General features: G+C 38.6%; 1 long non-coding RNA gene across 1 annotated transcript; it reads left to right on the top strand.

Moving 5' to 3' along the window:
• The first annotated feature begins 303 nt into the window (after positions 1-303).
• Positions 304-17,184, top strand: LOC122482538. Its single transcript, XR_006297198.1, has 3 exons — positions 304-314; positions 16,562-16,567; positions 16,794-17,184. It is a non-coding gene; the product is annotated as an uncharacterized LOC122482538 (long non-coding RNA).
• The last annotated feature ends 2,693 nt before the right edge of the window (positions 17,185-19,877 follow it).

The following is a 19,877-nucleotide window of genomic DNA, read 5'->3' as shown; positions in this document are numbered from 1 at the left end:
TCAAAAGCAACACTGGCAACATGACCAAAAAATAGCCAAAACCTTCTAGAATATTCCAGTTATTATTCTCTGTCTTGGAACAATTTCTAGTGTGTGTTTGTCAATGAACAGGACTGTTGTTGGCCTGGTTAAGTCCCAGAAATTCAGAGGGGATGGATGACGTAAGGCAAGCCATAAAACCCTTCCCAATAACACTCCACAAATAAGGACATGGAGGTATCCGGGAAATGAACTGGAAAAGGAAATAAAGAATCTGACTTTGGAAATGTTTGCTGTCAGTAGTTACAATATTACTTTCAGAATGGCATCACTGTGTAATAAGTGAAAGGTACCTTAAATGATAATTATAGACCAAAATTTAAGTTAAAATTAATCTGAAGGTGTCTCTACCACTGTAAATAATACTGAAAAGGTCAAAATCAGATAATGACAGAACTAAAACCATACATCCATAGACAGCTTAGCCACAGCCACTGTGAATCACACCCAAATCTCAGCCTGGTGATCATAGAATTTCTTTACATATCAAAAATAATAAATAATAAGAAGCTATAAATAGTTCTAAGAATGTTACATCTTTAGTATATGTCCAAAAATCTTAATGGGCATATAAATCTAAAATATAATGAAATAAAGGCATTTCCTCTAATAATTTCACATGGGGTGCTGTGTCTGCACTAGGATTTGTATATTCAAAACCCCCATCTCTCCATTATATTATCTATATTCATTGCGTTCTGTGTAATCTCAAAAAGTACTACTTACCCCTAAGGTCCATCTGTAATCATTCAGTTAGTTCAAATTTTAGTGTTAGCAATAATCACTTATTCCAAACATGATTAGTTGCCTTCTATTTTCACTCTAATACTTAGAGCAATCCTTTAAGGAAGGAATTATCAACATCATTTCTAGAAAATATGGAGTTAAGTCATTAATTTATTAATTTAATAAATATATAATGTTTGCCTGTTCTTTGCAGATACTTCTCTGAATACTGAAGATTCAACATGAAACAGAGTAAATAAAAATCCTTAGTCTCATAAATATATAAACATACAAAAGAGAAGTAGCAGATAGTGGTGGTCAAATAACAGAATCACCACCAGAGTTCCAGGACAGAGACCCAGGATGGGGAAAAGTTCCATTTTAAATGTGATGTTCAAAGGAGGGCTCTCTGAGCCCTCAGTTCAGTAAGGGAAGGGAAATAATACACAAAAACAACCATTTGGGGGAAGGAACAGCCAAGAGCAAAGGTTCGAGATCGGGAGTGAATTTGGTGTGTTTAGGAGGCATCAAAAATTCTAGGCTCTTTGGAACAGAGCAGTCAAAGCAAAAACTAGAAAGAGATGAGGAAAGAAAAACAGGTTAGGCCAGATAATGTTAGAATCTTTCAGGCCATTGTTAAAAAGAGAGTTTTGGGGCGCCTGGGTGGCTCAGTCGGTTAAGTGTCTGACTTCGGCTCAGGTCATGATCTCACGGTTCGTGAGTTCGAGCTCCGCATCGAGCTCTGTGCTGACAGCTCAGAGCCTGGATGGAGTCTGCTTTGGATTCTATGTCTCCCTCTGTCTCTGCTCCTCCCCCACTCACGTTGTGTCTCTCAAAAATAAATGAACATTAAAAAAAATCTTTAAAAAAAAAGAGATTTTTAATGTGAGCCAACAGAGGGTTTTCTGCTAAGGAATTATATGATCTAATTTTAATTTTGAAGTTCACTCTGGTGGTGGAGTGTGATAACGGAGATAAACTGTGTGGAACGTAGCCTGTAGATAGTAAACAAGTGAAAGCAGACAGACCAAGCAGGAGGCTGGGGCCCAAGTGAAACAAGACCGTGCTTTGACTAGTTTTTGGCTATGGAGCTAATGAGGAAAGGGGATGTTCAGAGGAAATTTTGAACACAGGTTTGCAAAACTGGGATAAGGAAGTAAATCATGAGTCTTAAACTGAGGACCTGAGTGAGTGTGTGATTTGTGGTAACATTTATTAAATGCCTGAGACATAGCTAAAAAGACGGGAGGAGGTAAGAATACTGATGATCAGAAAAGTAAATAACTTGTAAAGAACTACTGGAGTTTGAATCTGGACTCGGCCCAGTCTGGTTCCCAAGTTCTTTGGATTCATCGTACTATAGTAACTGCTGAAGGCACGAAAACTGCCCAGGTGCTTACTCCTCAAAGTAAGTGAAAATTCACTATCGAGCTTGGTCGATTTCCAGGCCTTTGGCAATTCCACTGCACTATGTCTTGCTCTTATGAGGGTTCTTGGGGGAAAGCAGAAGGGAGATGTGGAGCCTCCCAGATGATTGACAAGAGAATGCAGATTAGATACAATTGCACTTAATTACTAGGAAGATATTGACACCAGTAAATAGTGGTGCTGTTTATAGCTTAGATTCTTAGGGAACCTGGGAAATGTTGGGCAAAAATATTTTCAATTATCTGAATTTATTTGGATATACTCTCAAAATATACTATTATAACAAAACATAGTTTCTCATCCAGAAGCAGTAAGACAGGTATCAAAAAGAACAAACTAACGTAATCAAAGCAACAGCTTAAAAAAATGTGGTATCTACAACTGTGGCTTAGCTGTGTTCCATAGGCTCCTGCTTTAAGATGCTCATGCAAACATAGAAGAACTCCAAAGTGCAGTTAAACAGGAAACATTTTCCCCTGCTGATTGTGAGGGTGGTGCTGTTGACAGAACAGACCTAGGTCAGTTCAAAACCTCCTGAAATTTGTTCAGCATTCTTGGCACGAAGGCAAAACTGATGGAACAGAAGTTACCTACTGGTATGGCAGCCTTTACCCATTATCCATGAAAGGTGCCGTCAGATGCCCTGAGGCTTTAGAGACGAGTAAAACCATATGTTCACCACTCGGAGGGTGACTGTACAAAGCCATAGCCCTTGAGCCATACTGATGATGTTAGTTGGATAAAATGATGGCACCATAAGGTCTTTCTTTGTGAATTTTAATAAGTTAAATGCTCAGAAACATAAGGTTAGGCACCCCCTAAGACTCCAGCCCCACTAATCTATTTGTTTCCCGGCATCACTGCAAAGTGCTGTCAGGTGGGAGTGAGTGCACTTCTTGAAGGCTAAGGTAACAGATGATTTTCATGGTCTTTACCCTGACATTTATTTGCTGGTAATAAGACAGTGTTTGGGCTAGGTGATGCTCCAGTTTCTCAGCAGATGGTAGGAATTTACAGAAGAATAAGCATGGCTTTTTCAGCAGCTGGGTTTTAAATAAAAGGCTGTGTCTGAACAGGATTTTGGATCTATGTATTGGTTAGTAATCTAACTTCTCTGTATTTCTGTTTTACCATAAGAAACACAGAATTAATAATGCCCACATTTTAGGATTATTACAAGGATTAAATAAAATAATGTAGATGATGCACAAAGCCCAGTGCTGAAAGTATAGTAACTACGGGGTACTCTCCCTAGCCTATTGACTCGGTGACTATGTGGACTCCAACTTCTGTTTAAATCAGAAAGTAAATAGAAGCTGTGATGTATTTGTAAGCCACTGAAACTTTCACTGTGTATTTTAAACATTTTTTTCTCATCCCATCTTGTTAAACCACACAAACATGATTTAGATTGTCTACAAATACTAGTTATCGGATTTAGGGGACCTGGAAAAACACCTCAGCAGACTATTTGATCTGGCATGTAGCTAAATGTCTGGGACCCTGTCCTGACCGTCAGTCTAAGAGGCCGTGTCCTAGCAACATAAAGGATTATAAATATCTGCTCCAGCTCCAGCTCCAGCTGTTGGTGGCCCAAAAGGAAAGGAGGCCCAGTGGAAAGCACTGGAAGGGCAGGCATGGTGGCAGACACAGTGGCAAGTGGGTGATGGTGGAGGGATGCATGGGTATAGTTCACTGAAGTATTCATTGAAATAATCCAATGTTTGCTCATGCATGCATCACTTATTGATTCTTTGATATGTATTGGGCACTGTGAAGAATGCTCACCACGAAAGGCAGCACAGCTTAGTGTAAAGACTGTAGGCATCAGAGTCAGGCACCACAAGATAGACGTCCTAGCTCCATCATTGGGACTTTATTCACAGGAGTTACCTTGGTGTGTGAAGAGAAAGCTAAAAATTGAATTGGCTCCAACTCCATTAATTATGGATTGCTTATGAATAGCCAGAAATATTTATGGGTAATTCATTCCTTGTTTTTCCCAGGCATTGAGATACTGTACTTCTAAAGATAGTAACAGTATCTCCTGCTCTGAGACTTTCTTACCTCTGGTGACAGCAGCAGGGGAGGACTGAACTTTGTAAACTACACGCTGGGAAACAAAAGCCCACACCTAATCCTATCACTCGCAGTGCCTGTAAAAGTCTGAATGCCTAGCACAGAAAATAGAGTTTCTCCTCATTTGACTCCCATTAACCTTTCAAGTATTTTCTACTACAACTCCTGATCCTGAATATAGCACCCCTAAGATGCAAAAATACACGCAAACACTGAGAGGTGTGGAGTAGGTAAGGAGTGAGTATCTGGTCCTTTTCCTTCCTTGCAAGTGCCCTACCTGAGCATGGACCAGAACGACCAGTATAGCCTATTTTAGTTGTAGAGAACCAAACCAAACCAAACCAAAACAAAACCCCAAAACCAAAGCCCAACTAACCAAGCAAAAAATCACAGACCTATATTATATATTCACAGCAAAATCTTTGTGCCCTTGTACAGGTAGGAGTTTCCTACCTCAATCTACCCCAGTCCTTCCCTAATTGTGAAAATCCATACCCATTTAGGAAGGGTAGGTGTCCAACTTCTTTCAATCCCTTTCAATCACTTGACTAAGACCTGCTCATCCTCCAACTCAATGAGTAGCTTGAAAGGTCTCGGCACAATCACCCAACCTCCTCAGCTAAGTGGAACCGGCTCCTGAAAGAGCACTCCTTATAAATTGTCTTGTCCATATGTTTCTGGAGGACGTGCCATCTGGGATTAGAGTGCTCATATTTTATGAAGCAGGAAAGTAGAAATATGTTCACAATTTAACAGTCCCATTTGGTGGGAAAGTGGAATTAAATTTACAACAAATTTATATCATCTCAATATGTGAGCCCACTGTGCACCAGAAATCATTGTGGGAAAGAAGCTGAGATTCAAAGAAAAGAGGTGTCATTACATTGTCACGAACAGGCAAGTGTGGTGGCAAATGCATCTTGTGTTTGTCTTTTTTGTCATAGCGAAAGAAGCAATGGCCATGTTACAGGGTTATTGGAGGGGCTCCTGGGAGGCTTGGTTGGTTAAGTGTCCAACTGTTGATTTCAACTCAGGTCATGATCTCACAGCTCGTGAGATAGAGCCCTGTGTTGTGTTCTGCCTTGACATCATGGAGCATGCTTGGGATTCATATTCTCTCTCTCTCTCTCTCTCTCTCTCTCTCTCTCTCTCTCTCTCCCTTCCTCCCCCCTGTATATACTGACATACATGATGGCCTCCAAAATAAATAAATAAACGTATAAAAAATTTTTTTAAACATTTTTTTGGAAAGTAAGTAATGCTAACTTCACCCAGCTTCACTAACTTAACAAGCACTTACTAAGATCCAAATCAATGCTAAATGATATAGAGCAAAAAATGACAATAACCTACTTCTTGCCCTTGGTGTGCTCATCAAGACCCCTCCTCTAGTCTTCCTTGGCATATTTACATATCCTCATTGTGACACTTGCCACACTGTGCACACTGGCTGTACTATTCCCTTCATGAATTGTGTCCAAACTACAGACCTCAGCCCATTCTTGGATCATTAGATTAAATTCAGTGGGTTATGACAAGCATTATTTTGGTGGTTATTAACAGCAGAACAGATTAAAATGGAACAGAAAATATTAGAGTGCCTCACACATAAATGTATCACGGGAATATACATAGGTATCTACACAAAAACACAGATGCATATGCTGGATTTCACGTATTTATTAGAGTGGATAAACTTAATTTACTAGAGTGTAGAAAACTTAAAAGCCATTTACCTATTTAACTAAAAGTGTTCAAAAGAAAGGTGTAAAATGCATTTCAAAAAATTGAAGGAGGGGCACCTGGGTGGCTCAGTTGGCTAAGTGTCCAACTCTTGATTTCACCTGAAGTCATGATCTCACAGTTGGGAAGTCGAACTCTGCAAAAGGCTCCTTGCTGGGCATGGAGCCTGATTAAGGTGCTCTTTCTCCCTTTTCCTCTGCCCCCTCCCCTGCTATACTCTCTCCCTCTCTCTCTCTCTCTATCTATCTCTCTCTCAAAAAAAAAGAAGGAATGTGGGTCAAAGAAGTAATAATCATAATGATAATAATAATAAATATTTATATAGCATTTAAGATATATTATCCATTAGACTGACTCTAGAATCCTTATTTTTGTTTAAAGAAAGGGAGATATATTTCAGCTCCTCTGGGGGACAGATCTGCTGCATTTCCCCACTACCAGCTCCAGTTCTGTCTGCACATACTTCCATCACAGCACGCATGAGTGTTTATCCAGTTGATCAATTTACCTATGTGTCTTCTCATTAGACCCAGGGATCCTGGAGGGCAGGGAAATGTTATCCACTTTTGAATCCCCAGGATTCAGCTCAGAGACAGTTACCTGGTAGGTGCTCACTAAATGTATACTGACATACACAGACACTGTAAGAAGGATTTTGCCCTTCTGTCATGCCAAAAGTGACTCGAACAAACCATAAGATGATACACTGATTTGTTGGAATAGAATGGAATGACTAAGCCAATAATGGAACTACTAACAGGTCAGGAGATGTAAGTATGAAATTCTTTATGAGAATATTACATGCTTTTTGAGGGTTAATGTAGACTTACTATAGGTTTCTGAAGCATGATTTTGAAGTGATATTCTATACTATGCCTAAGATGGGCTGTATTTATTGCCACTGCGTCTTTCATTAAGAGAGAAACTCAAAACCCAACCTGAAAAATGTTAAAGGAATGTAAAAGTGAAGGATTGAGGTGAAGATTAAGTGGAAAGAAGTGACCTACCTTTAAGTATTTCAGAGAGGGGACTGATGTGATGTCATCATAATGGACTGTCTAAGAAGTCTCATGTGTTTATGTCACTATAATAGATTCTTTACAGGTATCTCCAACAAGGGGCCATCTTCTTAGCAATGTGGTGACAGGTTTCTTGCCGTCAAAATATCACTGGCTATTCTACGATCCCATGACTCTACAAAACTTACAACCAACTTGGGGAAATGAAATTAAATTCCGGAGACTGTGAACTTTGAATCTGGTTGAAATCACCATGCACATCTCAGGCCAGGATCCCATTTGAACTAAATTCAAGTTCTAAGACCAAGGCAGGTGAAAATCAGAAGATCTAGGAACACAGTTATGAGGGAAGTACAAGAAATCAGTTTCCAGACATCCCTGGACATCTGGAGGGTTAAGCTTTATCAATAGCAAAAAACTTGCTGTGTGTTTTCAATTATGGATAATTAAATGTTTCTGTAAATTACACTGAAATGTGGAAGTGTCACATCACTGCTGTGTACCAATCCCTTAGTACTGGGATTTTATAATCATAAACTGAGGGTGAGGACACGCAGGCATCATAGAAACATCTATTCATGTCCTATCTGCCAAGTGTCAGGCATCATGTATCACTTTGTATATGTTATTTTGTCCAAGTAAATACACATCTTACAGAGAGATTACAGAGAGATGAAGAAACTTGCCCAAGGTCACAAACATAGAAATCAGCATTCAGAACTGGAAGTCAGATCTCTCCAAATCCAAAGGATACCCATGCTTTTCCCAGTACCACACACTGCTCCTTAAAAACATCTATCAACAGGGTCCTGTATGCCAGAAACATTCCTATGTTATTTTATTAATCTATACTACCTTCATCAGTTTCTTATTAATAACTTTTTTACAGATGGAAAAAGCAAAAGTGCAGAGAGAAGTAATGTTTCTTCTAAGATTACCTCGCTGTTAAGGAGTAGACCAGAATTAGATACAAATCTGTTTGACTTCAAGGACTTCAGCTTTTATACTGTCCTTAACACTCTGTTGAACTTACTAATGTGGGAAGTACGATTTACTTCCAGCTTCATCCTTATCAATTCTGAGGCGAGATGACTTGGGCAAGTCATTTGCCCTTTGAGTCTCTATTTCTTTCCATCCTTTACCTATGTCATTAGACTGCTGTGAAGGGCATGTTGGTGCACCAGAATGACGCATTTGGTTAAGCGTCCAGCTCTTAGTTTCAGCTCAGGTCAAGGTCTCACCGTTTGTGAGTTCAAGCCCTGCGTTGGGCGCTGTGCTGACCGCGCAGTGCCTGGAGACTGCTTCAGATTCTGTGTCTCCCTCACTCTCTGGCCCTTGCCAGCTCTTGCTCGTGCTCTTTCTATGTCTCTCTGTCAAAAATAAATAAACTTAAAAGCATGTTAAAGAAAGTATGAAATACTGGCTTAGAAAAACAGCGTGGGAGACTATATCAACAGTTGCTCTATTTTATACCAACATCAGTGGTTTAAGAGATAATGATCATGTCATTATTTAAGGCTTAATCCTGCTTGGTATTAGCAATTGATATGAAATTTTGATGAAATTTATTAAATTGTTTTGTTTATGTTAATCTCCTTTGTTAAATCCCTTAGTTCAAATTTCGCTAATTCGTTTGTTTGGGAAGGAACTCAGTCTTAAGATTTGAATCATATAATTTTTCTTTCAGAAATAGAATTTTCTTAGCACTGCTAATAATTAATAAATTTAAGTCCAACTTGGACTATTTTAATAACTAAGACACATTTACTTGGTGCTAATAATACTTATCTGGAAATAAGCAGTTTTTATGATTTTGTTTTCAAAACGTATTATAAAATTGTATGAAGATTTGCTTTATTGTTGCACCACATAAAACGCCAAAGTTTTCTGTCTGGGAAAGACTCCTGTGTTTCTCCTTAACTTACACATAAAAAGTACTCTGACACCAGATGTGTGTGGGTTTTTTTCCCCACACCAAACAATTCTTTAGGACACCAGCTGGATATCCCACAATTCAACAGAGTTTGAGGGTTCAGTCCCAACAGACTGCCCCCCAACCCCAGTTCAGATGCCAGTTGCAAGTGTAGTGTGTTACCCACGACTTCTATTGGACTTAGCTACAAACTGGAGTTTCCCACAATCCCCTCCTTGGAAATACTTACTAACATTTACAAGTTTATTTGATAGAGCATATACATGAGGAGCCAGAAGTGAGATACATACATAGGGGGGGTCTAGAAGTGTCCTGAGCTCATCAACTTCTGTCCCTGTGGAGTTAGGGTTTGTCACCTGTCACCTGCCTGGCATATAGATGTGTTCACCAACAAGGAAGCTCTCTGAACCCTTTACTTTTGGAATTTTCACGGAGGCTTCATCATGTGGGCCTGACTGACCATTAACCCAATCTCTAATCCCTCACACCTTCCCAGAGGATGGGAGATGAGGCTAAAAGTTGCAAGCTTCTAAATATGGCTTAGTCTTTCTGGTCACCAGCCCCAATCCTAAAGCTATCAAGGAACCCATGAAGACTTACTTCATTAGAATAAAAGACACTCCAGTCACCCAGGAAATTCTGAGGGATTTAGTTAATTCTTCATCAGGAACCAAGACTCAAATATTAAAACAAAAGATGCTCTTAGTGTTCTTATCACTTAGGAAATTACAAGGGTTTTAGAAGCTGTAGCCAGGAACAAGAGACAGACAGACACACACACACACACACACACACATATATATATATGCACATATACATATACATATATATGCACAAACACATATATACATACATATATATGTGTATACATATATATACATACATACGTATATACATACATATATATATTTTCTATTATTTCCTAATATCTATCTTTCATATATAATGCAAAGGTAAGCTTCAGAATAACTCAGGCCAGTAATTGCAAAGTATATATTAGTAGCCTCTGAATTAATGAGGTTTAGATGTCTCTACTTCATAGAGGAAATGGTTGAGACAGCATTACAAAGAAGGGAGTCATTGAATTATTACTTCCTTTTAACCTAATAAATGGGATACATTTCTTCCAAGATTTTTATGATTATACGACACAGATGCAAGTATGCTGTTAAAAAAGAAACTCTTTTTGGTTTCTTAAATCCTTAGAATAGGCCCAAAGAAAGATGCTGAGTAGGCACAAACCAGTAAATTCACTTTTCTGACTAGCCTGTTGGAGGCTGGGACAGCGAACCTACACTGAGGGAGCTGCCGTGCACCCTTCACGTTCATGACTGTGGGAAATTTTCTCCTGTAAGAGCGCAGCCCCTCTCAGAGTGTCGTGTGGTACCTTGGGAGACAGAATAAAACTGGACAGGCGATGCTTTCACATTTTTTTTAAGTTTATTTATTTATTTGGAGAGAGAGAGAGAAAGAGTGAACAGAGGAGGGGCAGAGAAAGAGGGAGAGTGAGAATCCCAAGCAGTCTCCACACTCAGCATGGAGTCAGATGAGGGTTCCATCTCACACCAGTGAGATCATGACCTGAGACGAAATCGAGAGTCGGTCGCTTAAACCATGGGGTCACCTAGGTACCCCTCCCAATTCTTAATATAGATAATTTTCAAAAAATGTTTTTTAATAGGCCAAAGCTATAGAGTTAACCTATATTAAGTATATATTTTAAATTTTTTTTTTTTCAACGTTTATTTATTTTGGGGACAGAGAAAGACAGAGCATGAATGGGGGAGGGGCAGAGAGAGGGAGACACAGAATCAGAAACAGGCTCCAGGCTCTGAGCCATCAGCCCAGAGCCTGACGCGGGGCTCGAACTCACAGACCGCGAGATCGTGACCTGGCTGAAGTCGGACGCTTAACCGACTGCGCCACCCAGGCGCCCCTTTTTTTTTTTTTTTTTTAATTTTTTTTTTTCAACGTTTATTTATTTTGGGGTATATTTTAAAAGTAACACATTTTTAGTAAGTATATATAACTATAATATAAACTATATATAACTATATATATAATAAAACTATATAACTATATAAATAACTATAATATAAAAAAACTAAACATACACAAAATTATGACCAAGCCGAGAGCCTCGATTTTCCCAGACACCAAAACATTAACATGGAACCATCACACTTACTCTTTTATCACTGAATGAGCTTTTCTATTTGAGCAGAGATACATGAAAAACCAAGTTTTCAAATAAAGAGCCATTTCACTAATAAAAATCAATCTTCCAAAGTAGTTTTCTCTACCCATGTAAAAAAAATGACAATAGACCTGTTTTAAAATAAATATAATCCACATAGGGGGGCACCTGGGTGGCTCAGTCGGTTGAGTGTCTGACTTTGAGTTTGAGCCCCCCATTTAGCTCACTGCTGTCAGTGTGGAGCCCACTTTGGATCCTCTGGCCCCTGCTCTCTCTGCACTCTCCTCCACTTACAGCCTCTCTCTCTCTCTCTCTCTCAAAAAATAAACATTTATGAAATAAACAAATAAATATAATACACGAATGTTTTCAGAAAATTTACTCTTCCCTAAGAGTTTTCACATTCATCTCATTTGATCTTCCCAACAACCCTGCAGGAAAATGAGGCATGGATTATAACCTTCATTTTGCAGGTAAAGAACCTGAGGCACAGCAGGATGAGCTAGTCAACCGAGGTCACAGAGCCAGGAGACAGTAGGGCCAGAACAAGGAAACTGCTTTAAAGTTATGGATTCAGGGTCAGTCCACTTTTGTCTAAAACAAACACAAAAACCACCACAACACATGCTCTCAGTTCCAGAATTGAGTGTTGTGGAAACAGAAAAAGAAACAGGAAACAGAAAATCGCCTACGGGAGGAGGCACTTTTTTCGGCAACCTCAGGCCTTGCATCAACTCTCTAGCCTTTCTGCTTAGATAAGTAAGGCCATCCCACAGCCGGTCTCCTGCAGCAAAGAGAATATTCCTTTGGGATCCAATAATGGTAGCAGGGACTTGAGATTTCTCACATCTATGCTTATGATACATTGTAAGTCATGTGACCTCCCCCATTCCCCACATCAGTGAACGTAAATGAGAGAGTAGAGGAGAAATGGTCTGACATACTTATTCAGGACTGCCTGAACTGTATTTGTAATGAGACCACAAAAACAGTCTTCCTTAATTTGGAGGCTGAGGTTCAGGCCTTATGAAAAACATACTGGAAGCCATAAACCTCTTTAGAAAAATGTACATGCATTTTAACAAACACTATTGCCTGAAATTCTGGAAGGTTCATAGGTTTCCTTATGTCAACTTAAGAATATCCATGGAATCTTTAAACTTGAAATGAGGAACAACTGACCTATACTCTGATAATCAGTGAATTGAAGCTAGGACTTCAGCACTAGAGGACAGATATTTAGGCAGGCATATGTTAAAAACAGTCAATTAATTTGACTTAATTGAAAATTAGCTAATTTAGTTAGGGAAAAAAATCTACAGGTCATTAGGTTAAGACAAAACAAAAACAAAAAACTTTTTTTTATTTAATAAGTGTTTATTTAAATGTGTTTGTGTCTCTAGCAGTAGTTCAATCCCTTGTTTTTTCAAGGTTTAACCCATTCCCTTCCCGTACCACCAGTACGTTGTGTGCCTTGAACTGAGACGGAGTTAAAGGCAGAACAGAGTACAGGAATAGAGGAGATTCCACGAGGGCAAATGGCTTCACAAGTGTGCCGGCCAGGTTAAAGGTCCATCAGATTCGTCTCTTTGCTCTCACAATTTAAACTGCTCCTGTGTTTAACCTCTCTGCATCTAGAGAAGTAGCTGCTATTTCAATATGTACCGATAAGTGTAAGCCAAGTGCATCTTGGCTCCGAGATCCCCCAAAGGTGAGCCCTTTTAGGACCCCTTCTATGCTGACTGCTTCAACATGGCTCCAGGGTATAACAGAATATGTCTTTAAAATTTGCATTTCTCTAATTAGTGAATTTGCACATTAGCTGCCTCCACAGCAACCAGCTGCCACTTGTTTCTTGTATGTATGACACCTCATGACACCACAGAGCCTTCTCTCTGAATCCTCAATTAGAGTGCAAGATTGCATCTTCGTTAGTCTGTATGAAAGATATGTATGTTTCCTCATTTTGCTTTCTCTTAAATAAACTTGGAATTGACCCACTTCCAAAATGGGAAAAGAAAAATATCAGAACTTCTATTTTCTGACTCCTCCAGCTCAAGATGGGAAGAAGGAGGTACTGCTTATGATACTTTGCTTAAGATACTTTGGATTAAAGGGAGAAATGTTACAATCAGGACTAGCTTAAAAATGGATCATCAGTAGAGACTATGCAGCTATTGCTGAAAACTTTGATAAATACAAAGCATATGTTTTGCCTAAAGCCAATATCACTTTGGCTCACTCTGATTTTTCCCCCCAAATACAAGGAAATGTGATTATTCTTCAAGTAAGGTAAAAACTATTGAGATAATGCCTACGTACATCATGACAAAGTGGTGAGTGATGATGTATTCCTCATTCTTGACTCTCTTGGTCTCCAGAAAGGTATTTCAAATAAAGATCTAAGCTTCTAAACAGTACATGCTCTACTGGACTGCATTTTACTTGCTAAGCACATGCCTTTGGATACAAATGGGCAAGCATTGGTGGAAAAGTCCAGTGTCTGTGAAATTAAATCCAAATAAGGAAACTATCATATGGAAGCACCATCTCCTCTTCCCCCAATAGGAACAATCAGTGTCATCGTGAATATTAGCAGTGGAAGAGACCTAAGATATTATTTGTACACTATTTAATATAGTTCTCAAATAATGGAAACAGAGTTGGAGAGAAGTGTTGTAACTTGATAAAAATTGAACACTATATAAGAAGCTAAGCCTAATTTTTTAAAGTTTTGAGAGAGAGAGAGAGAGAGAGAGAGAGAGAGAGAGAGTATGTGTGTGTGTGGGGGGGCACAGAGAGGGAGAGAGAGAGAATTCCAAGCAGGCTTCCCAAGCAGACTGATGTGGGGTTCCATCCCACAAACTGTGAGATTGTGACTTGAGCCAAAATCAAGAGTCAACTGCTTAACCAACTGAGCCACCTAGGTGCCCCAAGAAGTAAACCTAATTTAAGCATCATCCATCCTTCATTCAGCAAGTGTGGAATGTTTAACACATACTTGGAATGTGTAACATACACTTAGTACTATGCTAGATGTTGAAGATGTAGAAATAAAACAGAGAACTTCTCCTCAAAGAGTTTAGTCTAAAGGAGGAGATAAACTTGTAAACAAAATCAACAAAAGCTATTGAGACTCATATTATTAATTTCCATTTTAGAAATCAGAAAATTGGAATTTTGAGTGGTCACACAGCTAGTGAGTGAAACACCCAAATCTGTCTGATTTCAGAATCCATGTTCTGTGCCTGTTCTTTGAAGATTAAGAATTTTCCTACAAACATGTTTGAGTCTGTATATGTGTGAGGTGGGCATTGGGAGGAGGAAATCACAGTATATATATTTTAAATGTTTCATAATCTCCCTCTAGTGAGCCATCCAACAGCCCCTACTAGAAAAATAAATACCAGAGGCAAGCATTTGCCCACAAATGCTGACCTCTGACCAGAAGCATTTTGCAAAGGTACAAATAAAATTGTATTAGTCAATGCTCATTACCTTGAGCAGGATTGTGTGAGTGTGTTTGTGACAGGTTTCTATTGATCCTCCTAAGCTATACACAGCTAGAGAACCCATATGTCAAGAGCTTTCTAAAAGCCTGCTCTATTTCATCTCACCTAGCTTCTCACCCTAAGAAATATAAACTTGACAGAAGCAAACAAGCAGCCATTAGCAGCAGAGCCTGTCCCGTTCATGATGTTGGCTATGTTGCATTCTGGAATGGTCAGAGTCATACTCCAGTTGCAACTGATATTGTAGAAATGACTCTCTGTCAGTGATAAAAAGATGTCATCTCTATGATAAGGTGGGGGAAGGTGACTGGTTAAGCAGATGATGGGATCCATGATGGGATGGAAGTGTATTAAGCATAGTATTTGCCCCTGTGGAATAGTCTAATTTATATTTTCTAGGCAGAAGAGCAAGAAACTATTCAAAATCAGGGAGGAGAATCCAAAAGCAGCCAAAAGCACGTAAAGGAAATACTCAACCTGATGTGTTAACTGTCTATGGTATCTTTCTCAACAAGAGAACCTACTGACTTCTTTCAGGATTCTTTTTTAGACAGAACCTCCACTAGTATGTAGTTTCACTTAATAGCAACAATAATGATAAAAAGGTTTTAAAAATCTATTAATGTTTGTTATAAAAATTACCCATTTCAAACTTCACAATGTATGGTTTCCATTAATCCCATTTCATAGATTGAAAAGGGCACAAAAACACTTGAAATTATTTGCTCAGTGACTCAGAACTAATTAGTGCCAGACTGCTGGAATCCACCTCAGGTTCATCTGGCTCCAAAGCCACGTTTTTCTATTACACATTAATTTCCCAAGGTTGCCACAACAAAGTATCAGAAACTGGGTGGCTTAAAATAATAGAAGTATATTCTCTCACAGTTACAGAGGCTACAAGTCAAGAAGTTGGCAAGATCATGCTCTCTTTGAAGACTGTAAGGATCCTTCTTTGCCTCTTCCCAGCTTTTGGCAGTTGCCAGCAATCTTTATCTTCATTGGCTTATAGCTGCATCCCACCAATGTCTTCATCCATCTTCACATGGTCCTTTTCACTGTCTCTGTGATTGTGTGTCTTCACATGGCCTTTTCATAAGAATACCAGCCAGTGGCTTTAAGGATCTATTCCAACTCAGTATGACCTCATCTTATTCAACCATATTTGCAAAGATCTTATTTCCAAATAAGATCACATTCTGAGGTGCTGGTTGACATGAATTTTGAGGAGGAAACTATTCAACCCAGAACACAGGCCAATTAGGCTAAATAAATAAATAAATAAATAAATGGTATCCACATTGAAATGGCAAAAAAACCTGTATTTGTAAATGACATGACTACATATTTAGAAAATCCTAAGAAACTCACAGAAAGACTCTGAAATAATAAAAAAATTCAGAAATATTGCAGGATATAAGATCAATATACAAATATCAAGGAGCACTCCAAAAACAGAATAGAAAATCTCCTTTTTAAAAGCATCCAAAAATAACACATTTAGGGATATATTTAAAAAAACATACACAATACTGGTATACTGAAACTTTAAAATATTATTTAAAATAATTTAAAAAGATATAAATAAAAAACATGTATGTTGATAAATTGAGGGACTTAATATTGTTAAGACAGTAATAATTTCCATATATATCTACAGATTCAACACAATCCCTATCAAAATCCCAGCTGGGAGGAGCCAAGATGGCGGAACAGCATGGAAGTTTTGTGTGTGTCTCACGTCCATGAAATACAGCCAGCCAACACTAAACCATCCTACACACCTAGAAAACTGATTGGAGGATTAACACAACAATCTGAACAACCTGAACCACAGAATTCAGCAGGTACGTGGTGCAGAGAGGTGAACTTGGGGAGAGAGAAGCTGGCGGTGGGCAGGGAGCCACCTTTGCAGGCAGAGAGAGGACAGAGACTGGGGTAGGGGAGAATATGGGAAAAGCACCTCTCCCCAAAAGCAGCTGGAGAGAAAGTGGAAAATTGGAAACAGCCACAGGGAGTAAACTAAAAAGGGAGGAAGGAGAAAAGAGAAGGTTTAAATTCCATTAAGACTGTAAACAGGAGTTCAAGGCTGCAACTCTACAGCTCAATACCTGGAGGTGCTCTGGTGGGAAGGGCAAATCCCCAGGAACAGAGTGGGGTCCAGGAGGTACTCGGGCCACATGGCAAAAAGCGGTTCCACTGATGGAAGTACATTTGGTAGAGACTGTTGAAACCACCTGGTCCCAGCAGACCCCAGAAAATGGCCACATTTGCTGGTGCTGGAACAAGGTCATTAAGGGTAAAGCCTGGTGCCAGATGTGTGTTGTGATTTTCCATAATCCCTGAAATGCTGCTGCTACACTGTCTCACGAACTTTTTCTGGGGCAGACTGGAACCTGGCCGCAGTCTTGGGACTCTGGCAGCAGCAGGGTCCCGCAAGCGTTCTTGGGTGCAGCTGGGATTCTGCCATTGCTTGGTGAGACCCTCCCACAGAGGGGCGGAACAGGTCAAAGCCACAGTCCTTCAGAAGTAAGGGCCCAGGGAAAACAGCTGCATCTGAGACAAAACTCAGGAGAGAGGTACTGCCTGAGGCCTGGTCATGGAGAGTGAAAAAGTGGGTAGTGGATGAAAGCTGAAGACTGAGGACAGGTGCACAATTGCTGATCCGGGAGAACAGAATGGGTAGCTGGGTGGAGCCATTGTCACCGCTCCCACGCATGTTCATATGAGCCGCAACAATCCACCCCAGTAGGCTAGCTGCACCATCTAGTGGAGAGCGGAGCTATTACACTGAGCCCCGCCCAACTGAGCCAACATTGCTATTCAAAAACATAAGTCTCACCACTGGCTTAGTTTATGGGTTATAAAGTGCTACATAGACTGAGTTCTAGGGGAAAACGAAGTAATTTCAGTCCTGTTTCAATCTGTTAGCAGGTTCATCTATTCAATTTTCTTTCTTTTTTTTCTTTTTATCTTTTACACTTCTTTTTCTTGAATACAGAAAGAGAAAAAATTGATTTTTATTTTCAATTTTTATTAAAAATATTTTTCTTTAATTTTTATTACTATATTTTTTACTTTTGTGTAAATGCTTTCAAATTCTATTTTACTTCCATCATCTTATTTTAGTCTAATTTAGTATATTCACCTTTTCAAATTTTCAAACAATTTCCTTTTTTTCTTTCTTTTTCTTTTTTCTCTTTTCATTTCTTTTCTTTTTCTTGAATGAAGAAAGAGAAAAACTTCATTTTTACTTTCAATTTCTATTAAAATATTTTTATTTAATTTTTTACTATATTTTTGGCTTTTATGTAATTTTTTTTCAAATTCTATTTTACTTCCATCATTTTATTTTAGTCTACTACAGTGTATTCACTTTTTCAAATTTTCAAATGATTTTTTTAATCTTTTTTCTTTTTCATTTCTTTTCTTTTTTCTTAAATACAGAAAAAGAAAAAAATCATATGTCCCCCTCTCTCTGACCCTCCCCCGTTCATGCTCTGTCTCTCTCTGTCGCAAAAATAAATAAATGTTAAAAAAATAATTTTTAAAATATATATTTTTCTTTAATTTTTTCTACTATACTCTTTACTTTTGTGTATATTTTTTCAAATTCTATTTTACCCCCATCATCTCATTTTATCTATTTTAGTGTTATCATTTTTTCAAACGACTTTCTCCCCCCTCCCTTTTTTTTTCTCTAATCTGTCAAACCACTTTCAACACCCAGACCAAACACACCTAGGATCTAGCATCATCTATTTGATTTGTGTGTGTGTGTGTTTAATCTTTAATTTTAATATTTTTTGAATTTTAATTTCTTATAATTTAAATTTTTCTACCTCATTAATTCCTTTTCTCCGTCCAAAAGGTGAAACAATGGAATTCACCCCAAAAGAAAGAGCATGAAGAAACGACAGCCAGGGACTTAACCAACACAGAAAGAAGCAAGATGTCTGAACAAAAATTTAGAATCACGATAATAAGAATATTAGCTGGAGTCAAAAATAGATTAAAACCCTTTTCTGCAGAGATAAAAGAAGTGAAAAATAGCCAGAATGAAATTAAAAATGCTATAACTGAGCTGCAATCACGGATAGATGCAGCGGTGGCAGGGATGGATGAGGCAGAACCGAGAATCAGCGATATAGAGGACAAACTTATAGAGAATAATGAAGCAGAAAAAAAGAGGGAGATTGAGGCAAAAGATCACGATTTAAGAATTAGAGAAGTCAGTGACTCATTAAAAAGGAATAATATCAGAATCATAGGGGTCCCAGAAGAGGAAAAGAAAGACATAGGGGTAGAAGGGTTATGTGAGCAAATCATAGCAGAAAACTTTCTTAACCTGGGGAAAGACACAGACATCAAACTCCAGGAAGCACAAAGCACCCCATTGGATTCAACAAAAACCGACCATAAACAAGGCATATACTAGTCAACTTCACAAAATACTCAGGCAAGGAGAAAATCATGAAAGCAGCAAGGGAAAAAAAAGTCCCTAACCTACAAGGGAAAACAGATCATGTTTGCAGCAGAGCTATCCACAGAAACTTGGCAGGCCCAAAAGGAGGGGCAGGATATTCAGTGTGCTGAATCAGAAAAATATGCAGCCAAGAATTCTTTATCCAGCAAGGCTGTCGTTCAAAATAGAAGGAGAGATAAAAAGTTTCCCAGACAAACAAATATTAAAGGAGTTTGTGACCACTAAACCATCCCTGCAAGAAATTTTAAGGGGGACTCTCTGAGGGGAGAAAAGAGGGAAAAAAAAAAAAATATATATATATATATCCAAAGCAACAAAGATTAGAAAGGACCAGAGAACACCACCAGAAACTCCAACTCTACAAGCATCATAATGGCAATAAATTCACATCTTTCAGTACTCACTCTAAATGTCAATGGACTCAAACCTCCAATCAAAAGACAGAGGGTAACAGAATGGGTAAGAAAACAAGATTCATCTATGCTGTTTACAAGAGACCCACTCTAGACCTAAAGACACATTCAGATTGAAAATAAGGGGATGGAGAACCATCTATCATGCTAATGGTCAACAAAAGAAAGCTGGAGTAGCCATACTTATATCACACTATCTAGATTTTAAAATAAAGACTGTATCAAGAGATGCAGAAGGGCATTATATTATAATCAGGGGGTCTATCCACCAAGAAGACCTAACAATTGTAAACATTTAGGCG

This window comes from Prionailurus bengalensis, chromosome D1 (genome assembly GCF_016509475.1).
Source record: "Prionailurus bengalensis isolate Pbe53 chromosome D1, Fcat_Pben_1.1_paternal_pri, whole genome shotgun sequence".
Taxonomy (NCBI): Eukaryota; Metazoa; Chordata; class Mammalia; order Carnivora; family Felidae; genus Prionailurus; species Prionailurus bengalensis.
Note: the sequence above shows the minus strand (reverse complement) of the source record. Positions and strands in the feature narration are given on the sequence as shown.